The sequence below is a fragment of the Miniopterus schreibersii genome, assembly GCF_964146895.1.
Source record: "Miniopterus schreibersii genome assembly, chromosome: 5".
NCBI classification, from domain to species: Eukaryota; Metazoa; Chordata; class Mammalia; order Chiroptera; family Miniopteridae; genus Miniopterus; species Miniopterus schreibersii.
In genome coordinates this window covers 87,706,945-87,723,978 of record NC_138106.1, presented here as the reverse complement: position 1 = coordinate 87,723,978, position 17,034 = coordinate 87,706,945, and the positions used below count along the sequence as shown (strand labels likewise).

Below are 17,034 nucleotides of genomic sequence, written 5' to 3'. Positions count from 1 at the left end.
AGCAATCCTGTGAAAATTTATGTTCCGCTTTTGACTACTTCGCAAGGTTTTCAGGATTCTTTGGAATTCTAAAAATACCTAGGTTGTTGCCCTCTTCCCAATCCATTAGTGTGGTAATTAGGTTGGTACTGTGAGGCCCTCGCCTGCCTGCCCTGCAAAGCTTTCCTGTCAAAGAAGCAGGGAATCATCTTAAGAAAGCATTTATCTCCAGATTGCGTTCTCAGGTAACTAACGTTCAAGAGGTACAGCTAAAAATAAACGAGGGCCATCGGTGGGTAGGAATGTTAGCCTTGTTGACTAGAGGCCATGTCATTACACATTTACATTTTTTAATCTTCTATATAAAGTGATGACTATCTGTGTTACTCAGGCTGAAGCATAAATTTCAGCCTTTGAAAGAAAGGAGTATCTGAGAAAGGGATGTTGCAATACCTAATAAACAATTGCATAATTGAAGATGGATCTTGTGAAATCTGCAGTACTTTGATAAATATTCATGCATATAGTCTCACGATAACAAGACTAAATTTCAATGAAAATCTTATCATTTAAGGTTAAGCCTTCCTTGCACATAATCGATATTAGTGAATTCTTATGTATTTCACAACTATAATGTGGGCCAAGGAAAACTTGAGTGGCTCTTGGTTCATCAACTGTAGAAGTATCTTAGAAGGATTACTCTTGAAAGAACACATTTTCTTAAAGAGATAGTAGTCAGAGTATATTTTGTTTTTATTTAGGGTTTCTGGTGAGAACAACAAACAACAAATAACATGACCCTGGGAAGTGATGGGCTTGTACTGAACAGAGTGTAATTACTTTGGAAAACTTACAATGAATGCACGATATTTTACAATACTTTAGAATGTTTCAATATTTGGTTATTTTTATTCTAAGGCATTTTTCCAACTATCCGAGAAGAGTTTACATGAGGTTTTAGCTTTTATTTATTTGCTCCTTTGGGGCAAAGTTTTATCGTAAAACCAGCTGGAATAAATCTCTAACTAAAAGGAAGAAATGAAGGATGTTGCAATGACTGTAGAGTTCCATCAGCTCTTCCATCATTTCCCTCGATATCTGTAGCTACTGCAAGAGAGAGAGAGAGTCAGAGAGAGAGAGAGAGGGAGAGAGAGAGAGAGAGAGTCAGAGAGAGAGAGAATCACAGAGAGAGAGGGGTCACAGCAAAGAACTGAGTCTACCGGATGCTGTTGCCTGTGGTCCTCAGCAGACATCTGGTTTACATTTTCTGTCTGCTTCAGAATTTTATTGGCTCTTGAAAACATGATAAAAAAAGTAAAGCATGAATGAAAAAAATAAGCTGTTTCAAAATTAGAGGAAGGAGTAGGAATGGAGTTGCGACGTGAGGAACACGCCGGATGCCCCAGGGGGGAAAGGAAGACCTGAGTCCTGCCGAAGGGCCGCGCGTCTCTGAACCCGATCTCCGGGAGCAGTGAAACCACTCGGACAGGGCCTTGCGCTCCGGTCAGCGCCCCTCTTCAGGTAAGTTGCCCTCTTGCTGCCTTCTTTATTTAACCCTAAGGAGAAGGGAGGAGACTCTGGTAAAACCTGAGGCATATTTGAGTTGGGGGGATGCAATGTTTACATTCTTATTTACCTTCCTAATTCACCTTCTTTCCTGCCTTAACTAAACTTCAGCACATCTAGTTAACAATGTTGCGATGCTGTGCTTTTCGGAAGTGGTACAAATAATTCCCAATTTAGAAAGCATAGCTCTGAAAAACAAACAAATAAATAAACAAACAAAAAGACAGTGGCAAACGACACTTAGGGAGACAGTCAGTCGAGACTGGGTGAGGGCTAGAAGAATCACACCATGACCAAAGGAAGACACGGTACCTGCTGTTTCCAGATGAAAACTGATGTTTGAAAAGGCCTGATAAAGTTCAAAATTCCTTTAATGAACCATCCATCCATCCTATTAGTTTAACCCAAGTCTTAAGCAGTACACAATTCAATAAAATATCAATACGGGGACACTTATTTTCTTACAACAAGCACTTCTATTCAGGAATGCATTCAGGTTTCCAAAGGTTAGCAACATTTGGCTTAGCACAATCCATATCCTTCCCGCACCAGAATTAATGAGCAGTTTTGTGCAGTCTCCTCCAGGAATTTAGATGTAGACATAACAGCTTGTCTATTTTTATTTTATTTTTTTAATTATCATGCCTTGTTTTGTTCTGTTTCCTGATTTTAGAAACATAACTGGTCAAGAAAATGGGTTTTGTCCATTAGAGATTTTAAGGATTTAGTTCGTCAGTACTGAACCTTAAATTGGTAGAGGCAGAGAGATGGAATCACTCAGTTTAGGGGCTGTGGCTTTTGAAAGATGTCATTCTGAGGTCCTGAGCTTCAGCAGGTCTGGTTTCCCCCCTAACAAGGCCCATGAATGGTGTTGCAGAAACTGCTTAATCAGTTCTTCTAGTTCCACTTCGGATCCCATCAATTTAATTTCCTTTATATTTTAACAGCAGTAATAACAAGTACAAAACATACTCATATTTTCTTATCTCATTCTACACTCTCAAATGCAGGGTTGTCCGTCCTGCACTCAGAAAAGTCCCTCCCTCCCTCCCTCCCTCCCTCCCTCCCTCCCTCCCTCCCTCCCTCCCTCCCTCCCTCCCTCCCTTTCTTTCTCTCTCATCTGTGGGTTCGGTGAGGAGGAAACTGCCTCCATGGAGTCATGTGGGTCAGATACAATCGTAAACTCGAAGTGATCTGAAGCTGTACCAGGGATGTTCAGAATTTATTCATCTGGAAGAGTAATTCACTTAGTCCTGATAAAGGGAAGGATACATTGTGATTGAAGAGCCCAGATGGGGATTCTCTTTATCCCAGTTGGGCAGAACTATTTCTTCACAAGATGACAAGATCTGGCCACCTTGGGAGGTAGGTAGGTAGGTAGGTAGTTGCTCCAGAATTCAATTGCTTAAGAACTGCCATGTTGGCTAACAAAAGAGTTCAGATTTCCTAAAACCAAAAGAATCAAAGTAAGAAGATGGTCAAGTAAAGATTCTCTAGGCATAGACTTTGAAACTCACGCATACTGACAAATAAACTTGCCACAGGAGACCGCTCCATCGCCAGGAGCCCCTTAGGCGCCTTGATATGGAGCTAACGGCATTAAGAATGACGACTGGCTAATGCCAGGATGAGCTCTACGCCAGTATTAGACATGATATAAGAGATGCTTCATTTTAAAAACTCTAAAACATTTTTTTGCATTAAATAAAAAGTGTGGCTTAAAATAATAGCTAAAACATATTTACTGCTTGATTACTATTTCACAAAAATTGTGCTAAGTAACTTGCTTGCATTATTTTAATTAGTGGCTCTCAAAGTGTTGTTTCCAGGCAGCTTTAGAATATCTGGTAACTTGTTCACATAAATTCTTGGGTCTCATCCCAGATCTTCTGTATCAGAAACTCTGGAAGTGGGGTCCCACAATCTGTGGTTCAACAACCCCTCCAGGTGATGCTTATGTGTGCTCCATTTGAAACTGATCTAAATTAGCTCTCCTTATACCGGTGAAAGGCCGCTGGTGCTCCCCATTCTATAGCTGAGGAAACTAAAGCTTAGAGATTTTACGCACCTTGCCCAGGGGCACATAGTAAGTACTGGATCCAGGGCATGAAATCATATTTCCCTGTTTCCTAAGTGAGTGGGCACTACCACTATTTAAGATAAAAGTTTATTACTCCCCTTTTTCTTCTCTTCTTTCATCTCCAACCTAAGTGGAAGCGTAAGTAGTGTTGAGATGGAACAGACTCAGAAAGGGCTGCGACCCAGGATTCCAAACACTTTCCTGCCTTCACGCTGCCACTGAGTTCCTCCCACCAGTGATTCCTGAGTGAGGAGCACGCCTAGGTGTGCAGGCCAGGCCAGGAATGGCGGCTCTGGCTCCAAACCCCAGCGTCAATCTTTAGTTCTCATGAGCTGGACTAATTATACGGAGCCAGAGGTCTTTATCAGCTTGATGGCCACCTCAGTATCACAGCTGAAACTGGCTTCCATACACTCATCCTTTATTGAGAAATGTTAGCTTATGAAATTCTAATCATTTAAAGGAGGGTTCAATTTTCAAGTCTACAGTAAGCTCAACACAAGAAATACCTCGTCTATGTTATGGTCTAGGAATAACTAGATTATACTAAATTAATCCTGCCCTATCGATGTCCACCATTTAACATTACCTTCAATAGCCACAAATCTCTACATACTTGGGTATAGAAATATACTCGGTACACTTTGCCATCTCCAAGATTTTCTAGGGTCCTTTAGGAGACGCAAGTGTGCCTCACAAATTCGGTGCTCTTGCTGTTTCCTACGGCACACAGCCAGCCGCGTTGCCGCGGTCCAGGCCTCCACGCAGAGGTGCCGCTGTTGCTGGGGGAAGCTCCGTTCCCACTAACTAAGCTACTTTTGGTTCTCCTGGGGTGTCACTGCGGCCGACTGTTGCGAACCTGTGCAGCACTCTAGCAGCTCAGGCAGCTTCGACAGCCGTGGGGGAAAAGCTTCCTCCCGCAGTATTACGCTGTCGGGGTTTGCGGGGCAGGGCGTCTGGGCCGCGAGTGTGGATGGAGCTCAGTGGGACGGTACTTCAGCTCCTCTGCACACCCGCTCCTCTCCAGGGCCCCTTCGGACAGGTCTTCGTGGCCAGAAGCCACCCCTTCCTCGGACACGCATGCTTGGCTGTGGACTGGGGGCCAGATTTCTTCCCTTTAGAGAAAGTTCTCTTCTGAGGCTTTTGCGGCCCTTACCTACAGCCTGGCCGGGGTTCGAGCCCCTGGCCCATTAGACCAGCTGGTGGGTCTGCACATCACTGCTGTTTGTGAAAGGCTTTTTGTTTTCTTCCCGAGAGTTTTCTAACCCTCAGGAGACGCACCTGGACGGACGCAGGATGGGTGTGCCTGACTCGGCGCCTCCTGAGCCCTTACAGCCCCGCTCTGTGAACCTGGCACCGCATCACGTTTGCAGAACTAGGGTATCAGTGTCCTCCGTGGGCGAAGGTGCTCGTGTGACTTTTTCCTTAAGGCTAGGAACATGGTTGCCATCCGTCCTTCAGCAAGCATTCACCAAATGCCCGTCGCCAGGCGCTAAGGTACGTGCTGGTGACGTGAAGGTGAACTAGGAACGGCCCCTCCTCAGAGAACCCTGACTGCCACCAGGAGACAGAGTGCCATCCGACAGGTGCCACGACGGGCATTCCAGCTTGTTTCTGCTATTGCCCGCAAGCTGGCTCTTCCTGGCCTGGCTTCTGGAAGCCTCCTGTAGGCCATGGCTCGGCTCAGCTGTCCCTTTCCCGGCAGAGCTCTTGGAGAAAGGAGCCACCACGGCCCCCCCCCCAACCGCCCACGCCTCAGCCGGGCCTTTGTGTCTTACTCCTCACAGTGCTCGCCGCCTTCGGGTGCGGGCCTGTGCATGTCATGCAAACTGTGCGGCAGAAGCCGCCTGCCACGTGCACGGCTGAATCCTCTGTGTTTTTAAATGTGTTTTGAATAAAATCATGAATGAAATGACAGAGAAACTCCTGTCCCTTTTGGAGAAATTAGAATCTTGCTGAAAAGCTGGCGGTGGCCTGAGCTGCGTTATTAAGCACGAGACAGGAGAGCCCAGGAGGGCAGCCGCGCGGGCGCAGCGACGGCCTCTGGCTGGGCAGGGCCGCTCCGCGGCTTTCCCACCCGGCTCGTGCGGCTCTCCCGCGGGGCGTGGGCGGCTTTCCCACCCGGCTCCTGCGGCTCTCCCGCGGGGCGTGGGCGGCTTTCCCACCCGGCTCGTGCGGCTCTCCAGCGAGGCGTGGGTGGCTTTCTCACCCGGCACGGGAAGCTTTCTCACCGGGGCACGAGCGGCTCTCCCGCGGGGCACGGGCGGCTCTTCCGCAGGGCACGGGCGGCTTTCTCACCCGGCACGGGCGGCTTTCCCGCGGGGCACGGGCGGCTCTTCCGCGGGGCACGGGCGGCTTTCTCACCTGGGCACGGGCGGCTTTCTCACCCGGCACGGGCGGCTTTCCCGTGGGGCACGGGCAGCTTTCCCGCGGGGCACGGGCTGCCCTGAGTGCTGGAAGGCAGAGGGCAGCGGCTTCGCGCGGCCGTGGGCGTTCGGGCAGCTGCGGGCGGGAGCGCCGCGCCTCCGTGGGCGGGTCAGTGCCCCCGGGCGCGCTTCCTCGGCCCCTCCAGAGGCGGGCGGGCGGCCCGCGGCCCCCAGCAGCTGCCCTGGACGGCCCTCCGCGCTCCCGCGGGACGCGGCTGCTCAGCGCTTCGGTGAAACGGACGCCTCGGCGGGAGCGCGGGGCCGGAGAGGGCTCGGCTCCCACTCGCGAGTCCGTGTTGCAGGGACGGCGGGGGCGGGCGGCTGCCGAGGCCGCAGAGGGCGTTCGTCTGACGGGCCCGCAGCCTCCCTGGACCCCGGCCGCCGGGCTGCGCGGTCAGGGCGGCTCCGGGAGGTAAGGGCCGTGGCCAGGACCCGCGGCTGGTCCGCACGCGGGGCTTCCCGCGCGCCCCGCGCCCCGCGCCCCGCGCCCCGCGCCCCGCGCCCCGCGCCCCGCGCCCCGCGCCCCGCGCCCCGTCTGCGCCGCCCCTTCTCCGTGGGACAGCGGGTTGGATACTGAGACTGTTTGAAAGACACAGGAAAGAAAGACACCGGGAGTCGGGAAAGAGAGACTGAATCTGTAAGGAATTTCCTTCACTGTGTTTTTAGCTTTTAAAACAATGAAAACAAATAATTGGGTGTTTTTTTTTGTTTTTTAAGACAATGAAATATAAAATGAGTACAAATTAGGCACCTTGGTGGATATCTAAAGTTTTAAAAGAACTTGAAAAATTCCTGTAGGCTTTAGGTAAACTTCTGTGAATGTTTTCTTTTAACTGTGTATTTTTAGAAAATTGGAAACTAATTTAAGTAACTTTTCATGGCTTATGGTTACTTGGAAGCATGTTTTATTCATGATGACAAGCTTCCTTCAAAAGAAAAAAAAAAAAGCCAGTGTTTAAGTTGTATCCAGATCTTGGAGGAAATACAGGAACGATAAAGTTAAGAGAAAGCAGTAATTGAGTATCTAGTTTCTCTCTCTTGCTTTTGAAAGCATGCCACATCCTGAAAGGAAATTAGGCTTATGTGTGCCCCAGTTTCCAAAAGGAACATGGCGATGCTGGTTAAATTCTTCAGTCCCAAAGCATTTCCTTTGACTTTGTTTTATATGCTTCTTCACCGAAAAACACTAAGATAAGTTATAACTCTGCTTTTTGCTTTGAAGATAAATTCAGCACATTAACTGTATTTATGGGAGAAAGTAGCAAGTGTCCCAGAGTGAACACACAGCCATAATTTTCTCGGAGGGCTTGAACTGCTACTGCCTATAAATTTCCCCCACTGGCCTCTCCTGGTTATGGCATCAGCCAGCCTTGCAAATGAATCACTGCTTTGTGCCCCATCAGGTCCCTGCTCCATGTAAATTTCCACTGACCGCTTACCCAATAAGATTATTACTTATTGCATATTTTCCAGGAGATTAAAGATCATTTGTATTTTATAGGAAGGGCCTCGGTTTATCTGAGCTGCATATCCATTTGGATTTAGGAAGACTTGTGTACCACCGGCAGAATGCAGAGCAGATGCTGGGGGTGTCTTTGCACCAGGAATTGAGGGGTCTTACGAGCATATCTCATCCCACGGAGGAGAGAGCTGGGTCCCTGGGCTCCGTCTAATACGCAGCCAGGCCTTTGCCCTTACAGTGGTACCTCGGTTATCGAATGTCTCCATTGACGAACATGTCGGTTTACGAACACCGTAAACCCAGCAGCAAATGCTTCCGTTTTCGAACACGCCTCAGAAGTCGAACATGCCACACGGCTTCTGCTGAGGGCAAGATCCTGAGGCCCAGCTGTCGGCTGCTGATCCCTCGGTTTCCAACATTTCAGAACCCGAACGGTCTTCCGGAGCGGATCACGTTAGAAAACCCAGGCAGCACTGTGGGTGGAAGAGGCGGCTCTCGCATTGGAGAGTGTGAAAGGCTAGCCCAGTATATCCACACTTGAGTTCTAGGGTGCCAATGGCACATCGGTAAAGCAGAGGAACTGCCTTTATACACAAAATTGCTGCGACACGTTAGCATCAGAAGGCAGCTTTTCTTTGGGGTGAAGATAATGGACATAACAGTAAAAGTGGAGGGGACCAGACTCCACTTGGGCAGCGGTCACCTGGCCCGGGCGAACTGCAGCTCCAGATAAGCCGGGCGAGGTGAGTGAGAATGCCAAGGCCACGGCGCTGCCGGAGGCCTCCGCCTGGCCACGTGCTGAGAAGAGACGGGGTTGAGGCAGCGGGGAGTCTCGGTCTTTGGCCTGACTTCACGGCCTTCCTCCTTCCGTGGGGCAGCTGAAGCTTCTTCACGTAACACGGGAGGAGCTGGGCCCCTGGACCTGGTGGCTGCCTGTCCTTGCTGCCCCGCAGAGACTTGGAAGCAGGCGTAAGGTGACCGAGGATGCGAGGCACGCGGTGCCCTCACAGGCCTGGGGGACGAAGGCCAGAATAGCGTTATTACTAACCCTGACTCTTCGTTTCTGCCTCCGGGCTGGTGCGGCCTGAAGAAACGGGGCTAACTTATCTGTATTCGCAAATTCGTTCCCCTTTATCCAACTTCCACTTCCTGTAGCTGTAACTACTGCGTTAGTGAGTTAGGAAGTCACAAACGCAGTGTGAGGCCTTTCCCCACCTCATTGCTGGAAAACGATGTAACTGTAAGATGACTGCATGCCGTCGACTACTGCAGATGGTTCTCCAAAGAAATATCGCTCGACCCACACAAACTGTATGTCATCTACCAAACTGTGTCTGTCTGTCTCCTGTGTCAAAAGTGTCCACTTTTCTAAGGGCTTCTGAGCTTCCAGACTTAGAAGTTATGGTAAGAAATAAGATTATGTGGGTTTCACATCCAAAGATAAAATAACAACAAAAAACTAAAAACTGCGATCTCTTCCATATGTATTTGAAGAGGGTAAAAGGATAGAATAATGCCACCGACATGCTTAAAATGCCATTCAGGCCTTCTCTCTGATTTCTTAGGGGCCATGCTCTTCGATTTCCCATGAGGTCTTCTTAATTTTTCAGACACGGGCATACATATCAAGTTTTGCTTTTCCCCTCTATTCATTATTTGTATCAAATGACTATTTTTTATTTTTTAAAATATGTTTTTATTGATTTTAGAGAGAGAGGAAGGGAGAGGGGAGAGAGAGAGAAAAACATTTATGTGAGAGAGAAACATCAGCTGGTTGCCTCCTGTGTACACCCCTACTGGGCACCGATCCTACAACCTGGGCATGTGCCCTGACCCAGTGTAAGCCAGTGAGTGACCTTTCCGTGCACAGGATGAAGCTCAACCCACAGAGCCAAACCAGCCAGGACATCGAATGACTTTATTTTTAAATACCTGTGGTATCGTCATAAATGTTTAAATAGATTACAAAATATATCGATAAATGAAAGGATTAAAAGAAAAAGAAAAAGCAGAAGTCATGTAACTTACCTTATAAATATTAGAAAAAAGAACACACGCACACACATGCCATCTTGTCCTGTCTCACTAAAGATGCTCTCTAATAACTTAAAAATAAACCATGGAGGAGACACAACAGTGATTTTAGAGTCTTATTATGAAAACAAGTGAGATATGCTCAACTCAGTTATCACAGCAAAATAAATTAAAGGAAAGTAGAAATAATTAGTAAATATGAAAGTTGAATTTAAAAAGATAAAAAACTTAAAAAAAATGCTGAACACTAGAACCTGGTATTTAGAAAATAATTGTTAAAAGACATTCTTTGACAAGTTTGATAGAGAAATTAAAGAACATGGGCAATGAAAATATAACTGCAAAAACTGTAGCAATTAAAATTATTTTAAAAATCCAGTGAAAAGTTTAATACAAGATATTTGAAAACCTTGATCACATAATTCTTTTAGTTAACATTAACTCAAGAAGAGCCAAACACGGGGATAAACCAATGTCACTGAAAAATTTGAACTAGTGGTTGAAGTTTGTTTCTATTATTAGCACTAGTGTAAATTAATTTTAATGGAAAGATCTAACAACATATAAGAACCAGAAAATATCCTTATTAAATGAATTTTTCCAGACGTAAAAAAAAAAAAAAAAAGAAACTTCCAATCTCAGTGAATGATCTGAGAGTTAGCCTTATCCCAAAACCTAATGAAAACAATATGGAAAGCATACTATACGTAGTTACTTTTTTGGTTATTTTGAGTTTGTACTAAACACCTAACTACCTAGTATATTTAAAATATGATTTAGTTTTCAAAAATGTTATATATATATACTTTTCCAAAATGTACATGATTTACAAAAAAAGTTTTACTCATGAAAAGTCAGGAGAACAGGCATTTGAAAGCAAGCAAGGATTTCATTCATGTTGCCACAATCAGCAAGTGTATTTTTTGAAATTACTAAGAAAGATTTAGGAAAAAAATCTATATAAACACAGGAAAATAAGAGTGCCATAAGGAAGCTACACATTTCTGAAAGAGACAGATAGGAAAAGATCTATGGACAAAAGTAAGGTGAAACTAGGGCTCCCAGTCAAGGTGGCGCCATAGATAAACGTGGTACTCGCATCCTCCCACAACCACATAAAAAATACAACTAAACTACAGAACAACCATCACTCAGAACGACCTGTAGTCTAGCTGAACAGAAGTCCTACAACTGTAAATATAAAGAAGTAGCAATGAGTCTGGTAGGAGGGGCGGAGATGCAGAACAGGATGGTCCCACGCACACGTGGTAAATAAACATCAGGAGGGAAATCTCAGCAACAGAGTTCCCCTCTGATGAGTGAGGGGCCCAGCCTCAGACAAGGACCCCCAGCCCAGGGTTCCAGTGCCAGGAAGAGAAATCTCCATAACTTCTGGCTGTGAAAACCATTAGTACCGAGTGGGCTGGAGGGCTGCTGGAGTCCCAGGCAGTTGCTCCTAAAGGGCTCAAGCGCAGACTGGCTTGGATTCACTCCCTCTGAGTTCCGGCATTGGGCAGCAGCTCAGAAGACACCAAGGACGTAGGGGGAGGAACTGAAGCGAATGGCATCGGGATGAGGGCTGGAGGGGCAGCTTTATCCTAGACAGAAGTGCTGGCAGAGGCCGTTGCCCCTTTGATGAGCCCTCCCCGACAGAGCCGGCAGGCAGGCACCGTGTCTGAGTATCCATCAATCTGGCTGGCACTGTTCACCCTGCCCTAGTGATTCCCTGAGACCTCATCCCATCAGCTTTTGGAAACATCAAGCTATTTCCAGTGGCTTTTCTATACAAATGGCCTGCCTTGGCTCATGCATCCGACTTTCCTAAAATCTCTCAAATAAGCAACAGCTGGCCTTGGTGTGCCTAGTACCTCTCACTAAGTAGCCCTAGGCCTGGCACTAGTGGCAACCAGACTTGGTTCACAGCTTGACCTCTCCTGGCTACCTCCAAGCCCAGCAAAAGTAGCAGCCATCTGCAGATTGCTTTGCAGCTCATGCCAGGTGGCCCCAGCAGAACTAGGCAGCAGCTGACCTTGGCCGGCACCTTCTGGGGCCCCCAGAGCCGGCATACCTGGGGCACAGCTTCAGAGCTATATCGAAGGGGAGCAATGAGGGAATAAGTGGGGGGACATCTGTAATACTCTCAAAAATAAGATAAATTTAAAAAATATGAACAATAATATGACAATAAATATCTATAAGAATTGAATCTAAGAAACAATAAACAAGCCGAACAAAAATGGATTCATAGATACAGAGAACATTTTGTTGGCTTCCAGATGGTAGGGGTTTTGGGAGGATGGGTGAAAATGGTGAAGGGATTAAGAAGTACAGATTGGTAGTAACCGAACAGTCATGGGGATGTTAAGTACAGCACAGGGAATATAATCAATACTATTGTAATGATTATGTATGGCGTCAGATGAATATGGGATTTATAGGTATGATCACTTAGTCAATTATATAATGCCTAATCCTTCAGTATACATCTGAAACTAATATAATATTGTATGTCAGCTGTGATTGAAAAATAAAAAATAATTTTAAAAAATGAAACTGTAGCCAAAAACACATAAGAGAATGGTGCTATGGTGGTTGAATTGTTCTAGGAGCTATAAACAAAGAATAAATGAACTAGAAAATTCAAAAGAATCAACTAGTAAACTCCTAGGTTCATTTTTTAAAAATAGTAAATTTTCCAGATCAATTTACAAAATCATTTATTTTCTGATACACCAGTGAGAATAGTTACAGCCATAATAAAGTAAACCATTCTGTTAAGAGCAGAAAAATAACAGAAATTAAAATTCTAAAGTACCAAGAAATAATACTTATAAATTAAAAAAAAATTTTGAAAAAATATGAAACTTTACTGAAAGACATAGAGAAAACCTGAATTAATAAGTAAAATACACATAGCAAACTTAAAATAGCATTATAAATTTCTGAAAGAGTATAAAGCTAGACAGTCTCTTCTATCCTAACAATAAGACCAGAAAATACACAAAATCACTATCTTACTTGAACCCCTAGAGAAGTTCAAGAATGAGACCCAAAGGAGGTGTTAGGGCAACTAACTAGCCAGAAATTTAAGTAAAGAAAGACATCTCCAAAGAGTGTGAGGAAGCCAGTGCTATTTCACTTGTAAATAGAAGGAAAACTGGTTCACATTTAAAAAAGAGAGAGAAAAAATAATCTTTTCAACAAACGATGCTGGGACAATTGGATATTCATATATAAAAATGCACTTTTTTCATGAATAGACTGAATTGTGTCCCCTAAATTCATATGTTGAAGGATTTAACCTCCAATACCTCGGGAATGGGATATGTCTGTATTTGAAGATAGGGCCTGTAAAGAGGTAATTAAGTTAAAAATTAGGCCTTTGGGTAGAGCCTACTCTAGTCTGGTATCTTTACAAGAAGAAGAGATTCTGACAAAGAGAGAGAGGTCAGGGATGTATGGTTGAGGGGAAGGGCCAGGTCGGGGCACAGTGAGAAGGCAGCCATCCACAAGCCAAGGAGACGATTCCAGAAGAAATAAACCTGTCTATGCTTGATTTACCACTTCTAGGCTTTAGAACTATGAGGTTATAAATTTTTTTAATTGATTTTTTTAGAGAGGGAGGAAGGGCGGGGCCCAGAGAGAGAAACGTCAATGTGAGACACATCAATAGGTTGCCTCCTGTATGCACCTTGACTGGGGGTCGAACCCACCACCCAGGTTTGTGCCCTGACTGGGATCGAACCCACCACCTTCTGGTCCATGGGATGATGCTCCCACCACTGAGCCACACGGGCCAGGGCTGAGGATATGCGTTTCTGGTGTTTGAGCCACTAAGCCACCCAGTCTGTGGGACTTTGTTATGACAGCAGGAGCACATTAATACAATTTATAACTAAAAACAGACTACAGAACTTAAATATAAAACCTACACTATAAAACTTAGAAAAGTAAATATAACAAAAAGTCTTCATGACTCAGGGTTAGGCATAGATTTCTTACATAAGACACTGAAACTATAATTTATGAAAACAAACTGGCCGTTTGAATCTCGTCAAAGTCAAGAAGGCCTGGTCTTTGAAAGCTGGTGCTTAGCGGGCAAAGGCAAGCCACACGCTGGGAGAAACACAAATGACCGGTACAGGGCTTGCGCGGAGATTATGGGGCTTTTTAAACACAATAAGGAAAAAAGCCAATAAAAAATGGGCACAAGATTTGAACAGATACTTTAAGAATATATACGAATGGCTAAAAGATCAAAAGGTGCTTAGCGTAATTAGCCATAGGGGAAATGAAATGAAAACGACAGTGTTGTGTCACTGGGCGCTTAGAATGCCAAGGAAACAAGACAGTCCAAAACCCCAGCGCCAGGCGCTGAGGAGGCTGCAGGATAACCGGGACTTTCACAGGCTGCCGGCGAGGGTGCGGAACGGCACAGGCCCGTTGGAAAAGTTGAGCAAGTTCTCTTTTAAATTTAAACATATATTTATCACTTTTTGCTATTTCCCTAATGTAAATGATTTTTATCCAAAAATCTCATGTTGAGTATTTCTAATGTTTTTGTCGTCACCCAGACTGCAAACTACCCAAATATTCTTCAACTGGTAAATGGTAAAATAAGATGTGGTCCATCTATACATAAAATACCACTTGGCTGTAAAAAGAGACCATGTGCTGCTACCTCCAACTACATGAGGCGGGTCTCAAGTGCATTATGCGGAGTGAACGCTGCTGGACTCAACAGGCTGTGTAGCAGAGGGTTTCACTGATACGGCTTTACGCAGGAGGCAAAAAACTATAGGAACAGAAAAATAATCAGTAGTTGTCAGGGTCTGGGCCGATAAAGCAACAGGAAGGAATATTTTTTGAGAAATAGAGTTGTTCTGTATCTTGATTGTGGCAGTGATATCATGACTTCCTGCATTTGTCAAAACTGTGCACTAAAAATAAAATGAATTTTATTATCTGTAAATAATACCTCAACAAACCTCATTTTAAAAGATAGCATTTGAAGAAAGAAAAGGAAAGTAATTGGATTGATTTAGGGAGGGGAAACTTTCTAAGCAAGACACAAAAACTGCAGATTTGGATACATAAAGATTTAAACTTTTGTGCAACAAAGAGCACTAAATATAAAGTCAAAACCTTGTATTATACTGGGAAAATAGCTATAACATTTATCAGACAAAAATATTTATAACATTTATCCAGAATATCAAAACTATTTCTACAAATTAGTAACAAAAATACAAATTATGCAGTTGAAAAAAATGTCTCCAAACATGAATTTTCGTTCACCAAAGTATAATGCAGTGAAAACATGCTAACCTAGACTCTCAGGAAACATAAAGTAACGCATGAGATCTTTTCACATCTTCGACGTGCGGGAGCTGTTGAGCTGAAGGGCAGGCAGGCTCTCAGCCTGCTGGGAAGGCGCCGTTACAGCCTCTCTCAGAGGTTTACCTGGCACACTACTGACCAGCATGTCCACTACTAACATCCTACCTTGAGGATATACTTTTAAAAGATTACATCATATCTTTACTAACAAAAATTTATAAGTGGCCTACATAACAGTCAACCGGGGAGGTATTAAATAATAATGTATGAGTATATTGTGCAGCTAATTAAAATAAGATAAAACTATGTATTTACATGGCAATCTCTGTAAGCCAAATTGTCAAGGAAAAAATAAATGACATTTTAGCACATATACGTGCGCTTTGTCCTGTGAATACAATTAAGCTGGCCGGGGGTGATTAGGGGTGACCAGTATCTGCTGGGTGAGGTGAGCGAAAGATGTGAGGTTTTGTCCTGGGTCTGAATTGTCACATTGAAGATATTTGTAAATTACTTATGTAACTGAACAAAGGGAACAGAAAACAGGGAAAATACACTGTAACATTTGTAGTGCGCTGCACAATGCCTGTGTTCTGAAGTGTTTTGTTTAGAACACTTAGACTTGTTCCAATACCTGGGCCTGGGGCGGCGGGAGCGGGCCCCTGGAGGGGGCCTTTCCGCTACCCGGGGGGGGGGGGGGGGGGGCCCTAGGCGACCAGGCGGACAGGGGGCAGCGGGTCCCCAGGGGCCCGTCCGGCCGCGGGGAGCCAGGGCGGGCTGAGCGCGGTGGTCACGGTGGCTGCGGCGCCCGGGCTCGGAGCGCGCGGCGGGTCCCCCGGGCTCGGAGCGCAGGGCCCGTGGCTGCTCGGCCGCTTTGGTGCCGGTCACCAGGCAGCTCAGGCTCCCGCGGGAAGATTGCCATACTGTTAATCCCACCACCTCGTTCTCTGCTCGGAAACGGGCCTCTGTCGCCGGTCGTTCGCTCCCCGTGCTTCCTAGGAGGTGGTGGGTGACGCTATCAAACCGCTCGCCCCAGGCCCAGGCGGGGATTCCGGTTCCCGGGCCGCCCTGTTCCCCGAGGCCTTCCTGCCTCAAAGGAGCGCCTTCCTCGCAGGTCTAAGTTCAGATTTGCTGCTGAAAGTGCATATGCCCTGTCATTCCAAAGCAAGTTTTACCCGCCTCTCTTATAAGGACCTTTGAGGCTTAAGGGGTTCTTTCCATCCCAGGAGTCAAAGGAACTAGGTATTGAATTCCGAATGGGGGGCCCCAGCATTTCTTGTTACCTCCTTGCAAATTGAGAAAATAATAGTCAAGAGTAACACTTTCACATGCCAGCTCATTAAGTCCTTTGCATGATGTTACATATTTCGTTGGAGGCTGCCAAGGCTGCATGAGCCAATCACTGAGCCGTAGGGTTACTGGTGTTTGTGCAAGAAGAGTGTGTCCCGGGGAGCTCACTGTTCAGCAGATGCGCACAGTTCTTACACCTGCAGAACAACTACTGCAAAACTTGAGTAAGTTCTGTTCAGTAATTTAGTCGTTAACCCATGAGTCATGATAAATGAAATGTTAGTCTAGTTACCAGATCTGAAAGCCATGGTTGTCTGGACTGTAAAACCCCAAAATATGTAGATAATATAATTTAGGCATGGTGTTATATCATCAATACAATTACTTTTTATTTTAGTTTTAAAATATGTTTTAATTGATTTCAGAGAGAGGAAGAATGAGGGAGAGAGAGATAGAAACACATCTTTATTGATTTTAGAGAGAGAAACACCAATGATGAGAGAGTCCCTCATCATCTGCCTAGCCCGCAACCCGGGCATGTCCCTGACCGGGAATTGAACCCCGATCTCCTGGTTCATAGGTTGATGCTCAACCACTGAGCCACCCAGGCTGGGCTATCCAGTATCTGTAAAGAGCTATTTTGTGGATTTTGTCTAACTTTTAGTTGCTTTTGGTGGAAAGGCAAGTTGGTTTAAGTCATGTTATGGCCTGAAGTGGAAATCTAACATATACAATCTTAAAGCAAAATGCAGACAAGATGTGTGTGCCGATACTATTCCTGTTGTTCCTTTTTAATGATATATTTTTCACTTGGACCATTGTTAGGAGAGCTAGATGAATGTTCTAATGGTACACAC

At 45.3% G+C, this 17,034-nt stretch overlaps 1 long non-coding RNA gene across 1 annotated transcript; it reads left to right on the top strand.

The window, feature by feature from the left end:
- Positions 1-1,146: 1,146 nt before the first annotated feature.
- On the top strand, positions 1,147-9,759 carry LOC308557813. The gene is made up of 3 exons (XR_013998899.1): positions 1,147-1,500; positions 4,883-5,122; positions 7,553-9,759. It is a non-coding gene; the product is annotated as an uncharacterized lncRNA (long non-coding RNA).
- Positions 9,760-17,034: the final 7,275 nt, after the last annotated feature.